Source organism: Hydractinia symbiolongicarpus, chromosome 7 (assembly GCF_029227915.1).
Source record: "Hydractinia symbiolongicarpus strain clone_291-10 chromosome 7, HSymV2.1, whole genome shotgun sequence".
NCBI lineage: Eukaryota > Metazoa > Cnidaria > Hydrozoa > Anthoathecata > Hydractiniidae > Hydractinia > Hydractinia symbiolongicarpus.
The window spans coordinates 30,626,353-30,646,497 of record NC_079881.1 but is presented as its reverse complement, the minus strand read 5'-3'; positions in this window follow the sequence as shown (position 1 = coordinate 30,646,497).

The window sequence follows — 20,145 nt, the reverse complement described above, 5'->3', positions numbered from 1 at the left end:
ACGAGCATTAAGATTTCTGTATAATGATACGGTAAGTACATACGAAAATTTACTTAAAAATTCCAGCAAGAGTCACATGAATGTAAATCGCTTACGGTCATTGTGTATAGAAATCTCTAAAACTATAAATAACAGCAGCCCTCTTTTTATGAATGATATATTTTGTTTAAATGATAACGGTAGGACAGTCAGAGAACAAAATACAAATAATTTGGTAGTCTCAAGGAAAAGGACCGCGACTTTTGGAACTAATAGCTTATCAGCCCTGGGACCAAAGATTTGGAATAACCTACCATCACATTTGAAACGATGTGACAACCTTAAAGTTTTTAAAAGCATGATTAAAATGTGGGACGGATCTAAATGTAACTGTGATGAATGTAAGGTCCCTTTATAGAACTTTGTTGTTATTATTGTTTATATATATATAAAAAATGATTTTATTTAATTGTAAACATAAAAAATTTAGTCGATTTAGATTAGTTTTCTTAATTACTTTTTTTTTGGAAACTATTGTAAATATGTGAATAATCGACTTTAAATAAATTGAAAAGAAAAGAAAGAAAAGAACTGACACCGTTAGAAAGTCAATGAAATGTAGTTTTTGAAACTGTCGCCATTTCTTCAGCGCGCGATAACGGCTAGGATTGGTCCAACAGTAAGAAATGACTCATTAATCTAAATTTTTAAAAGCAGCGCTACCACAGCGCCCAGTATAATCGCTGAGTTCCGGCAATCACGTAAAATTAAGAAGAATGTTATTTCTTGGAGTCCAATTGTGTCATTTATCATATTTATCAGGTCGCGGTCCAAAGTTAGTTCAACTAAGTCCCACAGTCAATCGTTTCATTGTTTAAAGCGATGCAACCTAGTAATATCAGAAAAAAATCGCTAAATACATGTTGGTACGAATATGTGACCCAACAGTTGTAACTCAAACGGACTGACACCGTTAGAAAGTCAAGGAAATGTAGTTTTGGAAACTGTCGCTATTTCTTCAGCGCGCGATAACGGCTAGGATTGGTCCCACTGTAAAAAATGACTTATTAATCTAAATTTTTAAAAGCAGCGCTACCACAGCGCCCAGTATAATCGCTGAGTTCCGGCAATCACGTAAAATTAAGAAGAATGTTATTTCTTGGAGTCCACTTGTGTCATTTATCATATTTATCAGGTCGTGGTCCAAAGTTAGTTCAACTAAGTCCCACAGTTAATCGTTTCATTGTTTAAAGCTTTGCAACCTAGTAATATCAGAAGAAAATCGCTAAATACATGTTGGTACGAATATGTGACCCAACCGTTGTAACTCAAACGGACTGACACCGTTAGAAAGTCAATGAAATGTAGTTTTGGAAACTGTCGTTATTTCTTCAGCGTGCGATAACGGCTAGGATTGGTCCCCCAGTAAAAAATGACTTATTAATCTAAATTTTTAAATGAAGCGCTACCACAGCGCCCAGTGTAATCGCTGAGTTCCGGCAATCATGTCAAATTAAGAAGAATGTTATTTCTTGGAGTCCAATTGTCTCATTTATCATATTTATCAGGTCGCAGTCCAAAGTTAGTTCAACTAAGTCCCACCGTCAATCGTTTCATTGTTTAAAGCGATGCAACCTAGTAATATCAGAAAAATATCGCTAAATACATGTTGGTACGAATTGGTGACCCAACCGTTGCAACTTAAACGGACTGATACCGTTAGAAAGTCAATGAAATGTAGTTTTTGAAACTGTCGCAATTTCTTCAGCGCGCGATAACGGCTAGGATTGTTCCCACTGTAAAAAATGACTTATTAATCTAAATTTTTAAATGAAGCGCTACCACAGCGCCCAGTGTAATCGCTGAGTTCCGGCAATCATGTCCAACTAGGAAGAATGTTATTTCTTGGTGTCCAATTTTCTCATTTATCACACTCATTAGGTCACAGTCCAAAGTTAGTTCAATTAAGTCCCACAGATAATCGTTTCATTGTTAAAAGCGATGCAACCTAGTAATATCAAAAAAATATCGCTATATTCATGTTGGTACGAATATGTGACGCAACCGTTGTAACTCAAACGGACTGACACCGTTGGAAAGTCAATGAAATGTAGTTTTTGAAACTGTCGCCATTTCTTCAGCGCGCGATAACGGCTAGGATTGGTCCCACAGTAAGAAATGACTCATTAATCTAAATTTTTAAAAGAAGCGCTACCACAGCGCCCAGTGTAATAGCTGAGTTTCGGCAATCATGTCAAATTAAGGAGAATGTTATTTCTTGGTGTCCAATTGTCTCATTTATCACATTTATCAGGTCATATTGCTAAATACATGTTTCTACGAATATTTGACCCACCCGTTGTAACTCAAACGGACTGACACCGTTAGAAAGTCAGTGAAATGTAGTATTTGGAACTCTCTCTATTTCTTCAGCGCGCGCTAACGGCTAGGATTGGTCCCACAGTAAAAAAATGACTTTTTTTAGCTTAATTCTTAAATGAAGCGCTACCACAGCGCCCAGTGTAATCGCTGAGTTTCAGCAATCATGTCAAATTAAGAAGAATGTTATTTCTTGGAGTTCAATTGTCTCCTTTATAACATTTATCAGCTGACAGTCCAAAGTTAGTTAAATTAAGTCCCACAGTCAATCGTTTCATTGTTAAAAGCGATGCAACCTAGTAATATCAGATAAATATCGCTAAATACATGTTGATACGAATAGGTGACCCAACCGTTGTAACTCAAACGGACTGACACCGTTAGAAAGTCAATGAAATTTAGTTTTGGAAACTGTCGCTATTTCTTCAGCGCGCGATAACGGCTAGGATTGGTCCCCCAATAAAAAATGACTTATTAATCTAAATTTTTAAATGAAGCGCTACCACAGCGCCTAGTGTAATCGCTGAGTTCCGGCAATTATGTCAAATTAAGAAGAATGTTAATTTTTGGAGTCCAATTTTCTCATTTATCACACTCATTAGGTCACAGTCCAAAGTTAGTTCAATTAAGTCCCACAGTCAATCGTTTCATTGTTAAAAGCGATGCAACCTAGTAATATCAAAAAAATATCGCTAAATTCATGTTGGTACGAATATGTGACCCAACCGTTAAAACTCAAACGGACTGCGCTACAAAGTCAATGAAATGTAGTTTTTGAAACTATCGCTATTTCTTTAGCGCGCAATAACGGCTAGGATTGGTCCCACAGTAAAAATTGACTTATTAATCTAAATTTTTAAATGAAGCACTACCACAGCGGCTAGTGTAATCGCTGAGTTCCGGCAATTATGTCAAATTAAGAAGAATGTTATTTTTTGGAGTCCAATTTTCTCATTTATCACACTCATTAGGTCACAGTCCAAAGTTAGTTCAATTAAGTCCCACAGTCAATCGTTTCATTGTTAAAAGCGATGCAACCTAGTAATATCAGAAAAATATCGCTAAATACATGTTGGTACGAATAGGTGACCCAACCGTTGTAACTCAAACGGACTGACACCGTTAGAAAGTCAATGAAATGTAGTTTTGTAAACTGTCGCTATTTGTTCAGCGCTCGATAACGGCTAGGATTGGTCCCCCAGTAAAAAATGACTTATTAATCTAAATTTTTAAATGAAGCGCTACCACAGCGCCCAGTGTAATCGCTGAGTTCCGGCAATCATGTCAAATTAAGAAGAATGTTATTTCTTGGAGTCCAATTGTCTCGTTTATCACATTTATCAGGTGACAGTCCAAAGTTAGTTCAATTAAGTCCCACAGTCAATCGTTTCATTGTTAAAAGCGATGCAACCTAGTAATATCAGAAAAATATCGCTAAATACATGTTGGTACGAATATGTGACCCAACCGTTGAAACTCAAACGGACTGACACCGTTAGAAAGTCAGTGAATTGTAGTATTTGAAACTGTCTCTATTTCTTCAGCGCGCGCTAACGGCTAGGATTCGTCCCACTGTAAAAAAATGACTTATTTTAGCTTAATTCTTAAATAAAGCGCTACCACAGCGCCCAGTGTAATTGCTGAGTTTCGGCAATCATGTCAAATTAAGGAGAATGTTATTTCTTGGAGTCCAATTGTCTCATTTATCCCATTTATTAGGTCACAGTCCAAAATCAGTTCAATTTAGTCCCACAGTAAATCGTTTCACTGTTAAAAGCGATGCAACCTAGTAATATGAGAAAAATATCGCAAAATACATGTTGGTACGAATATGTGACCTCACCGTTGAAACTCAAACGGACTGACACCGTTAGAAAGTCAGTGAAATGTAGTATTTGAAACTCTCTCTATTTCTTCATCGCGCGCTAACGGCTAGGATTGGTCCCACAGTAAAAAATGACTTTTTTTAGCTTAATTCTTAAATGAAGCGGTACCACAGCGCCCAGTGTTACCGCTGAGTTTCGGCAATCATGTCAAATTAAGGAGAATGTTATTTCTTGGAGTCCAATTGTCTCGTTTATCACATTTATCAGGTGACAGTCCAAAGTTAGTTCAATTAAGTCCCACAGTCAATCGTTTCATAGTTAAAAGCGATGCAACCTAGTAATATCAGAAAAATATCACTATATACATGTTGGTACGAGTATGTTACCCAACCGTTGTAACTCAAACGGACTGCCACCGTTAGAAAGTCAATGAAATGTAGTTTTTGAAACTGTCGCTATTTCTTCAGCGCGCGATAACGGATAGGATTGGTCCCACAGTAAAGAATGACTTATTTAACTAAATTTTTAAATGAAGCGCTACCACAGCGCCCAGTGTAATCGCTGAGTTCCGGCAATCACGTCTAATTAAGAAGAATGTTATTTCTTGGAGTCCAATTGTCTCATTTATCCCATTTATCAGGTCACAGTCAATAATCAGTTCAATTTAGTCCCACAGTCAATCGTTTCACTGTTAAAAGCGATGCAACCTAGTAATATGAGAAAAATATCGCTAAATACATGTATGTACGAATATGTGACCCAACCGTTGAAACTCAAACGGACTGACACCGTTAGAAAGTCAGTGAATTGTAGTATTTGAAACTGTCTCTATTTCTTCAGCGCGCGCTAACGGCTAGGATTCGTCCCACTGTAAAAAAATGACTTTTTTTAGCTTAATTCTTAAATAAAGCGCTACCACAGCGCCCAGTGTAATTGCTGAGTTTCGGCAATCATGTCAAATTAAGGAGAATGTTATTTCTTGGAGTCCAATTGTCTCCTTTATCACATTTATTAGGTCACAGTCCAAATTTAGTTCAGTTAAGTCCCACAGTCAATCGTTTCACTGTTAAAAGCGATGCAACCTAGTAATATCAGATAAATATCGCTAAATACATGTTGGTACGAATATGTGACCCAACCGTTGTAACTTAAACGGACTGACACCGTTAGAAAGTCAATGAAATGAAGTTTTGGAAACAGTCGCTATTACTTCAGCGCGCGATAACGGCTAGGATTGGTCCCACTGTAAAAAATGACTTATTAATCTAAATTTTTAAATGAAGCGCTACCACAGCGCCCAGTGTAATCGCTGAGTTCCGGCAATAATGTCCAACTAGGAAGAATGTTATTTCTTGGTGTCCAATTTTCTCATTTATCACACTCATTAGGTCACAGTCCAAAGTTAGTTCAATTAAGTCCCACAGATAATCGTTTCATTGTTAAAAGCGATGCAACCTAGTAATATCAAAAAAATATCGCTAAATTCATGTTGGTACGAATATGTGACCCAACCGTTGTAACTCAAACGGACTGACACCGTTAGAAAGTCAGTGAAATGTAGTATTTGGAACTCTCTCTATTTCTTCAGCGCGCGCTAACGGCTAGGATTGGTCCCACAGTAAAAAAATGACTTTTTTTAGCTTAATTCTTAAATGAAGCGCTACCACAGCGCCCAGTGTAATCGCTGAGTTTCAGCAATCATGTCAAATTAAGAAGAATGTTATTTCTTGGAGTTCAATTGTCTCCTTTATAACATTCATCAGCTGACAGTCCAAAGTTAGTTAAATTAAGTCCCACAGTCAATCGTTTCATTGTTAAAAGCGATGCAACCTAGTAATATCAGATAAATATCGCTAAATACATGTTGGTACGAATATGTGACCCAACCGTTAAAACTCAAACGGACTGCGCTACAAAGTCAATGAAATGTAGTTTTTGAAACTATCGCTATTTCTTTAGCGCGCAATAACGGCTAGGATTGGTCCCACAGTAAAAATTGACTTATTAATCTAAATTTTTAAATGAAGCACTACCACAGCGCCTAGTGTAATCGCTGAGTTCCGGCAATTATGTCAAATTAAGAAGAATGTTATTTTTTGGAGTCCAATTTTCTCATTTATCACACTCATTAGGTCACAGTCCAAAGTTAGTTCAATTAAGTCCCACAGTCAATCGTTTCATTGTTAAAAGCGATGCAACCTAGTAATATCAGAAAAATATCGCTAAATACATGTTGGTACGAATAGGTGACCCAACCGTTGTAACTCAAACGGACTGACACCGTTAGAAAGTCAATGAAATGTAGTTTTGGAAACTGTCGCTATTTGTTCAGCGCGCGATAACGGCTAGGATTGGTCCCCCAGTAAAAAATGACTTATTAATCTAAATTTTTAAATGAAGCGCTACCACAGCGCCCAGTGTAATCGCTGAGTTCCGGCAATCATGTCAAATTAAGAAGAATGTTATTTCTTGGAGTCCAATTGTCTCGTTTATCACATTTATCAGGTGACAGTCCAAAGTTAGTTCAATTAAGTCCCACAGTCAATCGTTTCATTGTTAAAAGCGATGCAACCTAGTAATATCAGAAAAATATCGCTAAATACATGTTGGTACGAATAGGTGACCCAACCGTTGTAACTTAAACGGACTGACACCGTTAGAAAGTCAATGAAATGTAGTTTTTGAAACTGTCGCTATTTCTTCAGCGCGCGATAACGGCTAGGATTGGTCCTCCAGTAAAAAATGACTTATTAATCTAAATTTTTAAATGAAGCGCTACCACAGCGCCCAGTGTAATCGCTGAGTTCCGGCAATCATGTCAAATTAAGAAGAATATTATTTCTTGGAGTCTCATTTATCCCATTTATCAGGTCACAGTCCAAAATCAGTTCAATTTAGTCCCACAGTCAATCGTTTCACTGTTAAAAGCGATGCAACCTAGTATTATGAGAAAAATATCGCTAAATACATGTATGTACGAATATGTGACCCAACCGTTGAAACTCAAACGGACTGACACCGTTAGAAAGTCAGTGAATTGTAGTATTTGAAACTGTCTCTATTTCTTCAGCGCGCGCTAACGGCTAGGATTCGTCCCACTGTAAAAAAATGACTTTTTTAGCTTAATTCTTAAATAAAGCGCTACCACAGCGCCCAGTGTAATTGCTGAGTTTCGGCAATCATGTCAAATTAAGGAGAATGTTATTTCTTGGAGTCCAATTGTCTCATTTATCCCATTTATTAGGTCACAGTCCAAAATCAGTTCAATTTAGTCCCACAGTAAATCGTTTCACTGTTAAAAGCGATGCAACCTAGTAATATGAGAAAAATATCGCAAAATACATGTTGGTACGAATCTGTGACCTCACCGTTGAAACTCAAACGGACTGACACCGTTACAAAGTCAGTGAAATGTAGTATTTGAAACTCTCTCTATTTCTTCATCGCGCGCTAACGGCTAGGATTGGTCCCACAGTAAAAAATGACTTTTTTTAGCTTAATTCTTAAATGAAGCGCTACCACTGCGCCCAGTGTTACCGCTGAGTTTCGGCAATCATGTCAAATTAAGAAGAATGTTATTTCTTGGAGTCCAATTGTCTCGTTTATCACATTTATCAGGTGACAGTCCAAAGTTAGTTCAATTAAGTCCCACAGTCAATCGTTTCATTGTTAAAAGCGATGCAACCTAGTAATATCAGAAAAATATCGCTAAATACATGTTGGTACGAATAGGTGACCCAACCGTTGTAACTTAAACGGACTGACACCGTTAGAAAGTCAATGAAATGTAGTTTTTGAACCTGTCGCTATTTCTTCAGCGCGCGATAACGGCTAGGATTGGTCCTCCAGTAAAAAATGACTTATTAATCTAAATTTTTAAATGAAGCGCTACCACAGCGCCCAGTGTAATCGCTGAGTTCCGGCAATCATGTCAAATTAAGAAGAATATTATTTCTTGGAGTCTCATTTATCCCATTTATCAGGTCACAGTCCAAAATCAGTTCAATTTAGTCCCACAGTCAATCGTTTCACTGTTAAAAGCGATGCAACCTAGTATTATGAGAAAAATATCGCTAAATACATGTATGTACGAATATGTGACCCAACCGTTGAAACTCAAACGGACTGACACCGTTAGAAAGTCAGTGAATTGTAGTATTTGAAACTGTCTCTATTTCTTCAGCGCGCGCTAACGGCTAGGATTCGTCCCACTGTAAAAAAATGACTTTTTTAGCTTAATTCTTAAATAAAGCGCTACCACAGCGCCCAGTGTAATTGCTGAGTTTCGGCAATCATGTCAAATTAAGGAGAATGTTATTTCTTGGAGTCCAATTGTCTCATTTATCCCATTTATTAGGTCACAGTCCAAAATCAGTTCAATTTAGTCCCACAGTAAATCGTTTCACTGTTAAAAGCGATGCAACCTAGTAATATGAGAAAAATATCGCAAAATACATGTTGGTACGAATCTGTGACCTCACCGTTGAAACTCAAACGGACTGACACCGTTACAAAGTCAGTGAAATGTAGTATTTGAAACTCTCTCTATTTCTTCATCGCGCGCTAACGGCTAGGATTGGTCCCACAGTAAAAAATGACTTTTTTTAGCTTAATTCTTAAATGAAGCGCTACCACAGCGCCCAGTGTTACCGCTGAGTTTCGGTAATCATGTCAAATTAAGGAGAATGTTATTTCTTGGAGTCCAATTGTCTCGTTTATCACATTTATCAGGTGACAGTCCAAAGTTAGTTCAATTAAGTCCCACAGTCAATCGTTTCATAGTTAAAAGCGATGCAACCTAGTAATATCAGAAAAATATCACTATATACATGTTGGTACGAGTATGTTACCCAACCCTCGTAACTCAAACGGACTGCCACCGTTAGAAAGTCAATGAAATGTAGTTTTTGAAACTGTCGCTATTTCTTCAGCGCGCGATAACGGATAGGATTGGTCCCACAGTAAAGAATGACTTATTTAACTAAATTTTTAAATGAAGCGCTACCACAGCGCCCAGTGTAATCGCTGAGTTCCGGCAATCACGTCTAATTAAGAAGAATGTTATTTCTTGGAGTCCAATTGTCTCATTTATCCCATTTATCAGGTCACAGTCAAAAATCAGTTCAATTTAGTCCCACAGTCAATCGTTTCACTGTTAAAAGCGATGCAACCTAGTAATATGAGAAAAATATCGCTAAATACATGTTGGTACGAATATGTGACCCAACCGTTGAAACTCAAACGGACTGACACCGTTAGAAAGTCAGTGAAATGTAGTATTTGAAACTGTCTCTATTTCTTCAGCGCGCGCTAAAGGCTAGGATTAGTCCCACAGTAAAAAAATGACTATTTTTAGCTTAATTCTTAAGTGAAGCGCTACCACAGCGCCCAGTGTAATCGCTGAGTTTCGGCAATCATGTCAAATTAAGGAGAATGTTATTTCTTGGAGTCCAATTGTCTCCTTTATCACATTTACTAGGTCACAGTCCAAATTTAGTTCAGTTAAGTCCCACAGACAATCGTTTCACTGTTAAAAGCGATGCAACCTAGCAATATCAGATAAATATCGCTAAATACATGTTGGTACGAACATGTGACCCAACCGTTGTAACTTAAACGGACTGACACCGTTAGAAAGTCAATGAAATGAAGTTTTGGAAACTGTCGCTATTACTTCAGCGCGCGCTAACGGCTAGGATTGGTCCCACAGTATAAAAACGACTTTTTTTAGCTTAATTCTTAAATGAAGCGCTACCACAGCGCCCAGTGTTACCGCTGAGTTTCGGCAATCATGTCAAATTAAGGAGAATGTTATTTCTTGGAGTCCAATTGTCTCGTTTATCACATTTATCAGGTGACAGTCCAAAGTTAGTTCAATTAAGTCCCACAGTCAATCATTTCATAGTTAAAAGCGATGCAACCTAGTAATATCAGAAAAATATCACTATATACATGTTGGTACGAGTATGTTACCCAACCCTTGTAACTCAAACGGACTGCCACCGTTAGAAAGTCAATGAAATGTAGTTTTTGAAACTGTCGCTATTTCTTCAGCGCGCGATAACGGATAGGATTGGTCCCACAGTAAAGAATGACTTATTTAACTAAATTTTTAAATGAAGCGCTGCCACAGCGCCCAGTGTAATCGCTGAGTTCCGGCAATCACGTCTAATTAAGAAGAATGTTATTTCTTGGAGTCCAATTGTCTCATTTATCCCATTTATCAGTTCAAAGTCAAAAATCAGTTCAATTTAGTCCCACAGTCAATCGGTTCACTGTTAAAAGCGATGCAACCTAGTAATATGAGAAAAATATCGCTAACTACATGTTGGTACGAATATGTGACCCAACCGTTGAAACTCAAACGGACTGACACCGTTAGAAAGTCAGTGAAATGTAGTATTTGAAACTGTCTCTATTTCTTCAGCGCGCGCTAACGGCTAGGATTAGTCCCACAGTAAAAAAATGACTATTTTTAGCTTAATTCTTAAGTGAAGCGCTACCACAGCGCCCAGAGTAATCGCTGAGTTTCGGCAATCATGTCAAATTAAGGAGAATGTTATTTCTTGGAGTCCAATTGTCTCCTTTATCACATTTATTAGGTCACAGTCCAAATTTAGTTCAGTTAACTCCCACAGTCAATCGTTTCACTGTTAAAAGCGATGCAACCTAGTAATATCAGATAAATATCGCTAAATACATGTTGGTACGAATATGTGACCCAACCGTTGTAACTTAAACGGACTGACACCGTTAGAAAGTCAATGAAATGTAGTTTTTGAAACTGTCGCTATTTCTTCAGCGCGCGATAACGGATAGGATTGGTCCCACAGTAAAGAATGACTTATTTAACTAAATTTTTAAATGAAGCGCTACCACAGCGCCCAGTGTAATCGCTGAGTTCCGGCTATCACGTCTAATTAAGAAGAATGTTATTTCTTGGAGTCCAATTTTCTCATTTATCCCATTTATCAGGTCACAGTCAAAAATCAGTTCAATTTAGTCCCACAGTCAATCGTTTCACTGTTAAAAGCGATGCAACCTAGTAATATGAGAAAAATATTGCTAAATACATTTTGGGACGAATATGTGACCCAACCGTTGAAACTCAAACGGACTGACACCGTTAGAAAGTCAGTGAAATGTAGTATTTGAAACTGTCTCTATTTCTTCAGCGCGCGCTAACGGCTAGGATTAGTCCCACAGTAAAAAAATGACTATTTTTAGCTTAATTCTTAAGTGAAGCGCTACCACAGCGCCCAGTGTAATCGCTGAGTTTCGGCAATCATGTCAAATTAAGGAGAATGTTATTTCTTGGAGTCCAATTGTCTCCTTTATCACATTTATCAGGTGACAGTCCAAAGTTAGTTCAATTAAGTCCCACAGTCAATCGTTTCATTGTTAAAAGCGATGCAACCTATTAATGTCAAAAAAAATATCGCTAAGTTCATGTTTGCACTAATATGTGACCCAACCGTTGTAACTCAAACGGACTGACACTGTTAGAAAGTCAATGAAATGTAGTTTTTGAAACTTTTGCCTATTCTTCAGCGCGCGATAACGGCTAGGATTGGTCCCACAGTAAGAAATGACTCATTAATCTAAATTTTTAAAAGAAGTGCTACCACAGCACCCAGTGTAATCGCTGAGTTCCCGCAATCATGTCAAATTAAGAAGAATGTTATTTCTTGGAGTCCAATTTTCTCATTTATCACACTCATTAGGTCTAAGTCCAAAGTTAGTTCAATTAAGTCCCACAGATAATTGTTTCATTGTTAAAAGCGATGCAACCTAGTAATATCAAAATAAATATCGCTAAATTCATGTTGGTACGAAAATGTGACGCAACCGTTGTAACTCAAACGCACTGACACCGTTAGAAAGTCAATGAAATGTAGTTTTTGAAACTGTCGCCATTTCTTCAGCGCGCGATAACGGCTAGGATTGGTCCCAAGGTAAGAAATGACTTATTAATCTAAATTTTTAAATGAAGCACTACCACAGCGCCTAGTGTAATCGCTGAGTTCCGGCAATCATGTCAAATTAAGGAGAATGTTATTTCTTGGAGTCCAATTGTCTCGTTTATCACATTTATCAGGTGACAGTCCAAAGTTAGTTCAATTAAGTCCCACAGTCAATCGTTTCATAGTTAAAAGCGATGCAACCTAGTAATATCAGAAAAATATCACTATATACATGTTGGTACGAGTATGTTACCCAACTCTTGTAACTCAAACGGACTGCCACCGTTAGAAAGTCAATGAAATGTAGTTTTTGAAACTGTCGCTATTTCTTCAGCGCGCGATAACGGATAGGATTGGTCCCACAGTAAAGAATGACTTATTTAACTAAATTTTTAAATGAAGAGCTACCACAGCGCCCAGTGTAATCGCTGAGTTCCGGCAATCACGTCTAATTAAGAAGAATGTTATTTCTTGGAGTCCAATTGTCTCATTTATCCCATTTATCAGTTCACAGTCAAAAATCAGTTCAATTTAGTCCCACAGTCAATCGGTTCACTGTTAAAAGCGATGCAACCTAGTAATATGAGAAAAATATCGCTAAATACATGTTGGTACGAATATGTGACCCAACCGTTGAAACTCAAACAGACTGACACCGTTAGAAAGTCAGTGAAATGTAGTATTTGAAACTGTCTCTATTTCTTCAGCGCGCGCTAACGGCTAGGATTAGTCCCACAGTAAAAAAATGACTATTTTTAGCTTAATTCTTAAGTGAAGCGCTACCACAGCGCCCAGTGTAATCGCTGAGTTTCGGCAATCATGTCAAATTAAGGAGAATGTTATTTCTTGGAGTCCAATTGGCTCCTTTATCACATTTATTAGGTCACAGTCCAAATTTAGTTCAGTTAAGTCCCACAGTCAATCGTTTCACTGTTAAAAGCGATACAACCTAGTAATATCAGATAAATATCGCTAAATACATGTTGGTACGAATATGTGACCCAACCGTTGTAACTTAAACGGACTGACACCGTTAGAAAGTCAATGAAATGAAGTTTTGGAAACTGTCGCTATTACTTCAGCGCGCGCTAACGGCTAGGATTGGTCCCACAGTATAAAAACGCCTTTTTTTAGCTTAATTCTTAAATGAAGCGCTACCACAGCGCACAGTGTTACCGCTGAGTTTCGGCAATCATGTCAAATTAAGGAGAATGTTATTTCTTGGAGTCGAATTGTCTCGTTTATCACATTTATCAGGTGACAGTCCAAAGTTAGTTCAATAAAGTCCCACAGTCAATCGTTTCATAGTTAAAAGCGATGCAACCTAGTAATATCAGAAAAATATCACTATATACATGTTGGTACGAGTATGTTACCCAACCCTTGTAACTCAAACGGACTGACACCGTTAGAAAGTCAATGAAATGTAGTTTTTGAAACTGTCGCTATTTCTTCAGCGCGCGATAACGGCTAGGATTGGTCCCACAGTATAAAAACGACTTTTTTTAGCTTAATTTTTAAATGAAGCGCTACCACAGCGCCCAGTGTTACCGCTGAGTTTCGGCAATCATGTCAAATTAAGGAGAATGTTATTTCTTGGAGTCCAATTGTCTCGTTTATCACATTTATCAGGTGACAGTCCAAAGTTAGTTCAATAAAGTCCCACAGTCAATCGTTTCATAGTTAAAAGCGATGCAACCTAGTAATATCAGAAAAATATCACTATATACATGTTGGTACGAGTATGTTACCCAACCCTTGTAACTCAAACGGACTGACACCGTTAGAAAGTCAATGAAATGTAGTTTTTGAAACTGTCGCTATTTCTTCAGCGCGCGATAACGGATAGGATTGGTCCCACAGTAAAGAATGACTTATTTAACTAAATTTTTAAATGAAGCGCTACCACAGCGCCCAGTGTAATCGCCGAGTTCCGGCTATCACGTCTAATTAAGAAGAATGTTATTTCTTGGAGTCCAATTGTTTCATTTATCCCATTTATCAGGTCACAGTCAAAAATCAGTTCAATTTAGTCCCACAGTCAATCGTTTCACTGTTAAAAGCGATGCAACCTAGTAATATGAGAAAAATATCGCTAAATACATGTTGGTACGAATATGTGACCCAACCGTTGAAACTCAAACGGACTGACACCGTTACAAAGTCAGTGAAATGTAGTATTTGAAACTGTCTCTATTTCTTCAGCGCGCACTAACGGCTAGGATTAGTCCCACAGTAAAAAAATGACTATTTTTAGCTTAATTCTTAAGTGTAGCGCTACCACAGCGCCCAGTGTAATCGCTGAGTTTCGGCAATCATGTCAAATTAAGGAGAATGTTATTTCTTGGAGTCCAATTGTCTCCTTTATCACATTTATCAGGTGACAGTCCAAAGTTAGTTCAATTAAGTCCCACAGTCAATCGTTTCATTGTTAAAAGCGATGCAACCTATTAATGTCAAAAAAAATATCGCTAAGTTCATGTTTGCACTAATATGTGACCCAACCGTTGTAACTCAAACGGACTGACACTGTTAGAAAGTCAATGAAATGTAGTTTTTGAAACTTTTGCCTATTCTTCAGCGCGCGATAACGGCTAGGATTGGTCCCACAGTAAGAAATGACTCATTAATCTAAATTTTTAAAAGAAGTGCTACCACAGGACCCAGTGTAATCGCTGAGTTCCGGCAATCATGTCAAATTAAGAAGAATGTTATTTCTTGGAGTCCAATTTTCTCATTTATCACACTCATTAGGTCTAAGTCCAAAGTTAGTTCAATTAAGTCCCACAGATAATTGTTTCATTGTTAAAAGCGATGCAACCTAGTAATATCAAAAAAAATATCGCTAAATTCATGTTGGTACGAAAATGTGACGCAACCGTTGTAACTCAAACGCACTGACACCGTTAGAAAGTCAATGAAATGTAGTTTTTGAAACTGTCGCCATTTCTTCAGCGCGCGATAACGGCTAGGATTGGTCCCACAGTAAGAAATGACTTATTAATCTAAATTTTTAAATGAAGCACTACCACAGCGCCTAGTGTAATCGCTGAGTTCCGGCAATCATGTCAAATTAAGGAGAATGTTATTTCTTGGAGTCCAATTGTCTTGTTTATCACATTTATCAGGTGACAGTCCAAAGTTAGTTCAATTAAGTCCCACAGTCAATCATTTCATTGTTAAAAGCGATGCAACCTAGTAATATCAGAAAAATATCGCTAAATACATGTTGGTACGAATAGGTGACCCAACCGTTGTAACTCAAACGGACTGACACCGTTAGAAAGTCAATGAAATGTAGTTTTTGAAACTGTCGCTATTTCTTCAGCGCACTATAACGGCTAGGATTGGTCCCCCTTTAAAAAATGACTTATTAATCTAAATTTTTAAATGAAGCGCTACCACAGCGCCCAGTGTAATCGCTGAGTTTCGGCAATCATGTCAAATTAAGGAGAATGTTATTTCTTGGAGTCCAATTGTCTCATTCGTCCCATTTATTAGGTCACAGTCCAAAATCAGTTCAATTTAGTCCCACAGTCAATCGTTTCACTGTTAAAAGCGATGCAACCTAGTAATATGAGAAAAATATCGCAAAATACATGTTGGTACGAATATGTGACCCAACCGTTGAAACTCAAACGGACTGACACCGTTAGAAAGTCAGTGAAATGTAGTATTTGAAATTCTCTCTATTTCTTCACCACGCGCTAACGGCTAGGATTGGTCCCACAGTAAAAAATGACTTTTTTTAGCTTAATTCTTAAATGAAGCGCTACCACAGCGCCCAGTGTTACCGCTGAGTTTCAGCAATCATGTCAAATTAAGGAGAATGTTATTTCTTGGAGTCCAATTGTCTCGTTTATCACATTTATCAGGTGACAGTCCAAAGTTAGTTCAATTAAGTCCCACAGTCAATCGTTTCATAGTTAAAAGCGATGCAACCTAGTAATATCAGAAAAATATCACTATATACATGTTGGTACGAGTATGTTACCCAACCCTTGTAACTCAAACGGATTGACACCGTTAGAAAGTCAATGAAATGTAGTTTTTGAAACTGTCACTATTTCTTCAGCGCGCGATAACGGATAGGATTGGTCCCACAGTAAAGAATGACTTATTTAACTAAATTTTTAAATGAAGCGCTACCACAGCGCCCAGTGTAATCGCTGAGTTCCGGCAATCACGTCTAATTAAGAAGAATGTTATTTCTTGGAGTCCAATTGTCTCATTTATCCCGTTTATCAGGTCACAGTCAAAAACCAGTTCAATTTAGTCCCACAGTCAATCGTTTCACTGTTAAAAGCGATGCAACCTAGTAATATGAGAAAAATATCGCTAAATACGTGTTGGTACGAATATGTGACCCAACCGTTGAAACTTAAACGGACTGACACCGTTAGAATGTCAGTGAAATGTAGTATTTGAAACTGTCTCTATTTCTTCAGCGCGCTCTAACGGCTAGGATTAGTCCCACAGTAAAAAAATGACTATTTTTAGCTTAATTCTTAAATGAAGCGCTACCACAGCGCCCAGTGTAATTGCTGAGTTTCGGCAATCATGTCAAATTAAGGAGAATGTTATTTCTTGGAGTCCAATTGTCTCCTTTATCACATTTATTAGGTCACAGTCCAAATTTAGTTCAGTTAAGTCCCACAGTCAATCGTCTCACTGTTAAAAGCGATGCAACATAGTAATATCAGATAAATATCGCTAAATACATGTTGGTACGAATATGTGACACAACCGTTGTAACTTAAACGGACTGACACCGTTAGAAAGTCAATGAAATGAAGTTTTGGAAACTGTCGCTATTACTTCACCGCGCGCTAACGGCTAGGATTGGTCCCACAGTATAAAAACGACTTTTTTTAGCTTAATTCTTAAATGAAGCGCTACCACAGCGCCCAGTGTTACCTCTGAGTTTCGGCAATCATGTCAAATTAAGGAGAATGTTATTTCTTGGAGTCCAATTGTCTCGTTTATCACATTTATCAGGTTACAGTCCAAAGTTAGTTCAATTAAGTCCCACAGTCAATCGTTTCATAGTTAAAAGCGATGCAACCTAGTAATATCAGAAAAATATCACTATATACATGTTGGTACGAGTATGTTACCCAACCCTTGTAACTCAAACGGACTGACACCGTTAGAAAGTCAATGAAATGTAGTTTTTGAAACTGTCACTATTTCTTCAGCGCGCGATAACGGATAGGATTGGTCCCACAGTAAAGAATGACTTATTTAACTAAATTTTTAAATGAAGCGCTACCACAGCGCCCAGTGTAATCGCTGAGTTCCGGCAATCACGTCTAATTAAGAAGAATGTTATTTCTTGGAGTCCAATTGTCTCATTTATCCCGTTTATCAGGTCACAGTCAAAAATCAGTTCAATTTAGTCCCACAGTCAATCGTTTCACTGTTAAAAGCGATGCAACCTAGTAATATGAGAAAAATATCGCTAAATACGTGTTGGTACGAATATGTGACCCAACCGTTGAAACTTAAACGGACTGACACCGTTAGAATGTCAGTGAAATGTAGTATTTGAAACTGTCTCTATTTCTTCAGCGCGCTCTAACGGCTAGGATTAGTCCCACAGTAAAAAAATGACTATTTTTAGCTTAATTCTTAAATGAAGCGCTACCACAGCGCCCAGTGTAATTGCTGAGTTTCGGCAATCATGTCAAATTAAGGAGAATGTTATTTCTTGGAGTCCAATTGTCTCCTTTATCACATTTATTAGGTCACAGTCCAAATTTAGTTCAGTTAAGTCCCACAGTCAATCGTCTCACTGTTAAAAGCGATGCAACCTAGTAATATCAGATAAATATCGCTAAATACATGTTGGTACGAATATGTGACCCAACCGTTGTAACTTAAACGGACTGACACCGTTAGAAAGTCAATGAAATGAAGTTTTGGAAACTGTCGCTATTACTTCACCGCGCGCTAACGGCTAGGATTGGTCCCACAGTATAAAAACGACTTTTTTTAGCTTAATTCTTAAATGAAGCGCTACCACAGCGCCCAGTGTTACCTCTGAGTTTCGGCAATCATGTCAAATTAAGGAGAATGTTATTTCTTGGAGTCCAATTGTCTCGTTTATCACATTTATCAGGTTACAGTCCAAAGTTAGTTCAATTAAGTCCCACAGTCAATCGTTTCATAGTTAAAAGCGATGCAACCTAGTAATATCACAAAAATATAACTATATACATGTTGGTACGAGTATGTTATCCAACCGTTGTAACTCAAACGGACTGACACCGTTAGAAAGTCAATGAAATGTAGTTTTTGAAACTGTCGCTATTTCTTCAGCGCGCGATAACGGATAGGATTGGTCCCACAGTAAAGAATGACTTATTTAACTAAATTTTTAAATGAAGCGCTACCACAGCGCCCATTGTAATCGCTGAGTTCCGGCAATCACGTCTAATTAAGAAGAATGTTATTTCTTGGAGTCCAATTGTCTCATTTATCCCATTTATCAGGTCACAGTCAAAAATCAGTTCAATTTAGTCCCACAGTCAATTGTTTCACTGTTAAAAGCGATGCAACCTAGTAATATGAGAAAAATATCGCTAATTACATGTTGGTACGAATATGTGACCCAACCGTTGAAACTCAAACGGACTGACACCGTTAGAAAGTCAGTGAAATGTAGGGTTTGAAACTTTTGCCATTTCTTCAGCGCGCGATAACGGCTAGGATTGGTCCCACATTAAGAAATGACTCATTAATCTAAATTTTTAAAAGAAGTGCTACCACAGCGCTCAGCATAATCGCTGAGTTCCGGCAATCATGTCAAATTAAGAAGAATGTTATTTCTTGGAGTCCAATTTTCTCATTTATCACATTTATCAGGTCACAGTCCAAAGTTAATTTAGTTATGTCCCACAGTAAATCGTTTCACTGTTAAAAGCGATGCAACCTAGTAATATCAGATAAATATCGCTAAATACATGTTGGTACGAATATGTGACCCAACTGTTAAAACTCAAACGGACTGACACCGCTACAAAGTCAATGAAATATAGTTTTTTAAACTATCGCTATTTCTTTAGCGCGCGATAACAGCTAGGATTGGTCCCACAGTAAAAATTGAATTATTAATTTAAATTTTTAAATGAAGTGCTACCACAGCGCTCAGCATAATCGCTGAGTTCCGGCAATCATGTCAAATTAAGAAGAATGTTATTTCTTGGAGTCCAATTTTCTCATTTATCACATTTATCAGGTCACAGTCCAAAGTTAATTTAGTTATGTCCCACAGTAAATCGTTTCACTGTTAAAAGCGATGCAACCTAGTAATATCAGATAAATATCGCTAAATACATGTTGGTACGAATATGTGACCCAACTGTTAAAACTCAAACGGACTGACACCGCTACAAAGTCAATGAAATATAGTTTTTTAAACTATCGCTATTTCTTTAGCGCGCGATAACGGCTAGGATTGGTCCCACAGTAAAAATTGAATTATTAATTTAAATTTTTAAATGAAGCACTACCACAGCGCCTAGTGTAATCGCTGAGTTCCGGAAATCATGTCAAATTAAGAAGAATGTTATTTCTTGGTGTCCAATTTTCTCATTTATCACACTCATTAGGTCTAAGTCCAAAGTTAGTTCAAATAAATCCCACAGATAATTGTTTCATTGTTAAAAGCGATACAACCTACTAATATCAAAAAAAATATCGCTAAATTCATGTTGGTACGAAAATGTGACGCAACCGTTGTAACTCAAACGCACTGACACCGTTAGAAAGTCAATGAAATGTAGTTTATGAAACTGTCGCCATTTCTTCAGCGCGCGATAACGGCTAGGATTGGTCCCACAGTAAGAAATGACTCATTAATCTAAATTTTTAAAAGCAGCGCTACCACAGCGCCCAGTAAAATCGCTGAGTTCCGGCAAGCATGTCAAATTAGGAAGAATGTTATTTCTTGGAGTCCAATTTTCTCATTTATCATATTTATCAGGTCACAGTCC